This window comes from Octopus bimaculoides, chromosome 3, assembly GCF_001194135.2.
Source record: "Octopus bimaculoides isolate UCB-OBI-ISO-001 chromosome 3, ASM119413v2, whole genome shotgun sequence".
Lineage (NCBI taxonomy): Eukaryota > Metazoa > Mollusca > Cephalopoda > Octopoda > Octopodidae > Octopus > Octopus bimaculoides.
In genome coordinates, this window is record NC_068983.1 from 20843231 (window position 1) to 20849962 (window position 6732).

The following is a 6732-nucleotide window of genomic DNA, read 5'->3' on the forward strand; positions in this document are numbered from 1 at the left end:
AGAGAGAGAGAGAGAGAGAGAGAGAGAGATAGAGAGAGAGAAAGTGAGAGAAAGAAGGCGAGCGTGATTGGACATCAGATAAAACAGAGATGTCGATACATTCCATCGTTTCAGTTCTCACTAGTTTTCTTGAATACATATTTACGCACATGCAGACAGACGATGTAGAACATGTTCATCTGTGTACATACAAAGATATGTACACCCGTGCAATCATATTTTCCTGTTGTAATTCACTCTTTGCTTCTTTCTTCCTTTCTTTCTTTCCGTCCATATTCATCCTGTCTCTATGCCTCACTCTTTCCCTCCCCTGCACACCCTTCTCCTTTTCTCTTCTCCTCTCTCGTGGCTGTATTTGTCTTAATAAAAATAATGCATTTGCTAAATGCATTGCTAGTATATTTCTCCCAAGTTGAATTGAATAATTCTGCAGTAATCATCATTCTTGTACAGCTTGATCAAGAACAAGATTCTCATATCGAATAACAAGTTCCTGTCAAATTATTGGAGACATTAGTCCTACATAGGAATAATAATAAACTAATAAAGCTCCCCGCATTCGGTATGTTAACGTTAACTTCACTGTCGGTTTCCATATGGATGGCGTCTCTGGGTGATTAATTCTCCTGATAGGTATACTTGAATACCTTGATTATGATATCGCACCACTGCAAAAAGTACTTTAGACTCAGAAAGACAAGTCAGCGAATCCTTTACATGCGTGTATGTCTTAGTTGAGCAATGATGTTACGTACTGAGATTGTACACATACATCATACATACAAAATATACTAGCGATAGAACCGTTTTTTGTTCGACATGTAATACGACATATAATAGACTACATAGACCACGTGTAGGTTTAGGTATATATGCATGCGTATATGTACGTACGTCATTATTCAGTGTTATTTCAAGGTTTCTTGCTAACAGAGAAAGAGCCGTTTTCTAACCTAGATCTAATTCCTAGGAACCTCAACATCAACAGAGGATTTTTGTGTGCATGTATCTATGTATATGTGCAGTTTGGTATGTTTTGTTTTATGTATGTATTCTCATGCATATAGTCGCATTTCTAGACATGCTCACATATATTTAAATTATAACCTTTTGGAAAGTTTTACAGATCTTTACTGTTCCAGAATTGGCTTGGATCTTTAGTCTTCGAATTAGCTTTTTCCTTTTTGATTTTGAGAAGCCTAATTTCTCAAGATTAGTATTTACGAAGTGTATTACATATCCAAGTGCTCCAACAATAACAGGTATAAACTTGAATTTGTAATCTGGATAGAATAATTGCAGATTTTTCAATAGTTCAGCGTAGCTATTCTCTTTTTCACTGATGTTCAGCTCTATGTTAACTGAACCCAGGACCATGTGGTTTGTAAGCAAGCTACTCTACTACACAGCCACTCTTATGCCTTGTTAACTCGTTTCTGTTTTTTGTCATTGAGGTGGTTGTGATGTGTGCTAAAATTAACAGTTAAATAGCGATTTTGGATATTTTATTTTTTAAGTTGTGCTATCGCATTAAATGCATATTAAATGCTTTAACTTACAAAATACATGTTGTTTACAAATATTGACAACGCCTGCTATTTTCAGGATGCTGATGATAAAATGTGTAGTCACGCACAAAATGACAGCTTCCAAATCCTGTTTCTTGACTGGGTGAAAATGATCCAATTTTAAACCTCTATAACTTTTCTTAAAATATCTTTCTGGAAAAAAGTGAAATAGCTCTAGCGATTCAGGTTGGAAAAGTATATTATTGTGCCAATTTTTTTTAAATCTTGAATAAACTTCAATTTTTGAAATGCTGGCAGCCAAACCAACTAGATCCCCGAAATGATGAAAGGTAAAGTCGACATCGGCGTAATTTAAACTAATAATAATAATAATAATAATAATAATAATAATAATGATAATACGAAGAATAAGGATGGTGATGAGGAGGACGAGAGGGGGAGGAATTCTGGTTACAGGCATACATGCATTTTATATATATATATATGTGTGTATACCTACGCATTATATGTAGCCATTCTCTTTGACAAAGTAGAAAACAATAGGATTCAGTAGGGACAATTGTTTGATTTCGAAGTAATTTTTCCTTTGAAAGAGAAAATATATGTGCATAGTTGTGAGTCTCTACATTTTAAACAACGTTAAAACAAAATTAAAATAAACCCACACTAAAATACGTACAATACATAAATACGCGAGTACAAAACTGTTACTCACACACACACACACACACACATAAAAACACGCACATACATACCATACTATTTCTTTTTATATACATTTATATTGTGGTATAGCTAACCATCTTTCCTAGGAGACGTTACGCTGTTAAGTCTACTAGGCAGCACCACGCTGTCTGGAGGGAAAGGAATTTCCAATAGTACACAAGCAAGGGTAATTGGCTTTAATCCTACATCAATAAAGAGAATAATTTGCCCGTAAAATACCTAAAAATACCAGTCACAAATACAGCGAAGTGACGCTATTGAAACCACTTACTGCTGATTAACTTTCGTGTATATATATATATATATATATATATATATATATATAAACAAACAGTAAATGAGTATATGCATATATACGTACAGATATGTGCATACGGACATCCACCTGTATGTATAGGTGCATATCCATATGTATATACATATATATATAATGTATGTATGTGTGTGTATATGTGTAAATATACATATAGATATGTGTGTGTAAATATATATCTACATATGTATATATATATATATATATCCACCTCTCTCTCTCTCTCTATATATATATATATATATATATATATATATATATATATATACACACACACACACACACTTTTCTGTATATACACTGATGCATGCATAGTTGTGTATAATTGTACAAGTTTGCATATATAAACAGGTTTACACACATAATACTTATAAATCTAGACATGAGTATGGATCCATATACACATATACAAATATGTGTTTGAACTAATGGATATATATATGTATACATGTATCTATAAAAACACACACACACAAGCACACACGCATAGTCATAAGTATATAAGTATATATAAAAATGCATATGTATGTGTACCTATATATCTATATGTATATACACATGTGTGTGTGTGTGTGTGTATACACACATACGTATGCACATAAATGTATATGCATAAACATATGTATACATAGATTTATGTGCGTACGCATGTATTTAGACATTTCTTTTCCCCTTCTCTCTCTCTATATATATATGTGTGTGTGTGTATGCATATCTGCGTGTGCGTGCGCGCCTGTCTACATTTCATATGGCATGTACAATTTGATTAATGATTTAATTGTATTGGAATGTGGGAACATTAATTATTTTATAAATATATATCTCCTTTATTAGATATAGAAGGTTACTGCGTGCAAGTTTTAATTATTTTATTCATTTAATACTTACTAATTCTTCCTACTCCACCTATCGTATACTATTTATTCTGTAATTCCTGCTTCTTATGCGGATTAAATTACCACCTAGGAATCTGTAAAAACTTCCCTAAGACAAGTTGCGTAGATGTGCGTGTGAGAGAGAGAGAGACAGTGCGTATGCGGATGTGTGCGTAAATACATGTATATATGCATTAAACCCCACTTTTTTTCCATTTAAAATATAACCGATCACTAATCCATAAATATAATGCAATGTGTGTGTGTTCATGTATTCAATTCTCTTTATTTTGCATAAACCTTTTCAGTAATCCACATATATATAAACATTTGCATCAATACAAATACGTGTGTGTTTGCGTGTGTGTGTGTGTGTGTGTGTGTGTGTGTGTGTGTGTGTGTGAGTGTGTGCCTGAATATGCTATATATGTATATAAGTATATACGTGCATGTATAAATATGTGTATATGTGGGTGCATGTATGTATGCTTGTGTTTGTGTAGGCATGTGTATAGATAAGGAATGTTATTGTTAGTGCTATAAATATCTTTGGAAATATCATAAGTCTTCCATGTCAATCGTTCCAAATATTGAAGATTTTAACTTCGTGTTTAGTTTTGTGGATGGTATAAATCCTATTCAAATTAAGAATACAACATTGCCAATATTGATAATAATCCTTTCTACTAAAGGCACAAGGCCTGAAATTTTAAGAGTGGGGTGGGGGGTCTAGTCAATTACATTGACCCCAATGTTTCACTAATACTTGATTTATCGACCTCGAAAGGGTGAAATGTAAAGTCGACCTCGGCGGAATATAAATTCAGAAAGTAAAGAAAGATGAAATGCCGTTTAGCATTTTGTCCGGCACGCTCCCGATGCTGGCATTGTGTTTCCTTACCATAATAATAATAATAATAATAATTATTATTATTATTATTATTATTATTATTATTATTATTATTATTATTATTATAATTTTGCCACAGGGGCGTCAATTTTGGTGAAGGGGATAAGTCGATTACATCGACACCAGTGTTCAACTGGTATTTATTTTATCGACCCCGAAAAGATGATAGCTAAAGTCGATTTAGGTGTCATGTGAACTCAAAACGTAAACCAGTAGAAATGCTGTTATACTTTTTGTTCGGCGCGGCAACGGTTCTACCAGCTCATCACCTTAATAGTAACACTAACAGCAAAATCAATAACAACTATAATAATAATAATAATAATAATAATAATAATTTTAATAACAACAACAACAACAACAACAACAATAATAATAATAATAATAATAATAATAATAATAATAATAATTCTTGTTTTATTGGCCACAAGGGCTAATAGGAATTAAAAACATGTAAGGACAAAGACAGAACGAAAAGTACAAAGGGTTTTGTCTGAAAAGAAAACGTTCGTGTAAACAATAATAACAGCGAAAGATATAACAAATAAAACTCCCAATAGGGGGAGGCGCTTCGAAAGGTTACACGTGGAAAAAAACCCATAAAACCCACGGGAGCCTGGTCAGGAGGGGTAGAGAGCCCCTTCTCCTTTTATATTACCTTTTTTTTTTTATACAGGTGTAAGCTCAGAATTGGTCCGTTCATACTGGCCATTTTACCAATAAATTTACTACGAGACAGCACTTCCCTCTCTACTCAAGTGACTAAAAATATGACATATGACACATTACGTCATGCAACAGGATTAAAAATACATGTAGGACGTACATATGCATTAAGCGGCGAATGGGGCAATGATGCCATAGAAAATGGACGATATGTTAAAATTTCATAAACAAAGGAAAGCATCTATCTGCCTGCTCGCCACCTTAATTATAATAATAATAATAATAATAATAATAATAAACAATAATAATAATAATAACAATAATAGTAGTAGTAGTAGTAGTAGTAGTAGTAGTAGTAGTAGTAGTAGTAGTAGTAGTAGTAGTAACAGCAAGAAATTCCCATCTCGAATGGATAGGATGACAAGGTTAATTAACTTTAATCCTACATCAACAAAGCAATATAATTTACCGGTACGATACCAAAAAATACCTGTCATAGATACAGTGAAATATAGCTATTTAAACGAGCAATCCTTCTCCGTTTCCGTTTGAAAACTGCAACTTCCGAGTTATCTTTGAACACGTTTGGTCTTAGCTTAACCTCAACTAATCACGCAGTTTCCCACGGGAACTGGGTGTGCCCCGTCGATAGACAGCTAATGGAATTGCACCAGAAGTGTATCATTTTGTTGTACGAAGTGTTCATACCCTATCGCTTCTGCAAGCAGCATTGTATTGTTTTGTCCGCCTTTAGCTTTTTCATCGATGTATTTCAGGACTTCGTGGTTATTGTTCTTTTACCGTCCATGTGAAACCCTTACTTCGTTTTTCAGGAGAAATAATATAATTAATGATTATCATTGATCGCTCTTACATGTAATTCTCGGAGCACTCTAAATTTGTTCTGGATTTAATTGTATAGACGGTAATTCAGTAAAACAATAGTTTTTGTACATTGAAACATTTGTGTTGAGGAGCGAGTAAAAGAAATAAAATTACGTCAGTGGTGAATAATAATGATGATGATGGTAATAATAATAGTAATAATAACAATAATAAAAAAACACGCTTGATACATCAACACCAGACTATCTCCGGTCCCAAACACCATGTACAAAAAAATTACAAATAAATTAAATAATACCGGTATTATTCAACCCAAGAATAACAATCGAGAAGTGCGTACTCTAAACTTGTTACACAAAAAGTACGAAAAAATACACGTGCAAAACACGTGAGGAATATATTTCAAACCTACACGCTTATTTTACAGCAGTACTCTACCCAAAGAACGAAAACTCAACAACATATACACTTACAAATATATATAACATACAGAAAATAGCACTTCTGGGCACTGCACACATCCTATGCAAAACACTTTCAATACAGTAACCATAATAGCATCACAGCAAACCACAGCACATACCCAAGGCACACAGAGCTGCGCTCGGTAGTGAAGTGAAAGCACGTTATAAAAATAAAACTACTGAATGATAATAATAATCATAATAAACTTTTCTTCTCTAAGCACAAGGCCCGAAAATTTTGGGGAGGGGCCAGTCGATTAGATCGACCCATCGACTCCGAAAGGATGAAAAGCAAAGTCGACCTAGGGCGGAATTTGAACTCAGAACGTGCAGAACGAAGAAGTGCCGCAAAGCAGTTTGCCCGGCGTGATAAAGATTCTGCCTGCCCGCCGCCTTAATAATA

The 6732-nt window shown here is 33.7% G+C and overlaps 1 protein-coding gene across 6 annotated transcripts in view; it reads left to right on the top strand.

The window, feature by feature from the left end:
- LOC106884261 (inactive histone-lysine N-methyltransferase 2E) overlaps window positions 1-6732 on the top strand; it is a 514331-nt gene that overhangs the window by 491908 nt on the left and 15691 nt on the right. The window lies entirely within an intron of this gene.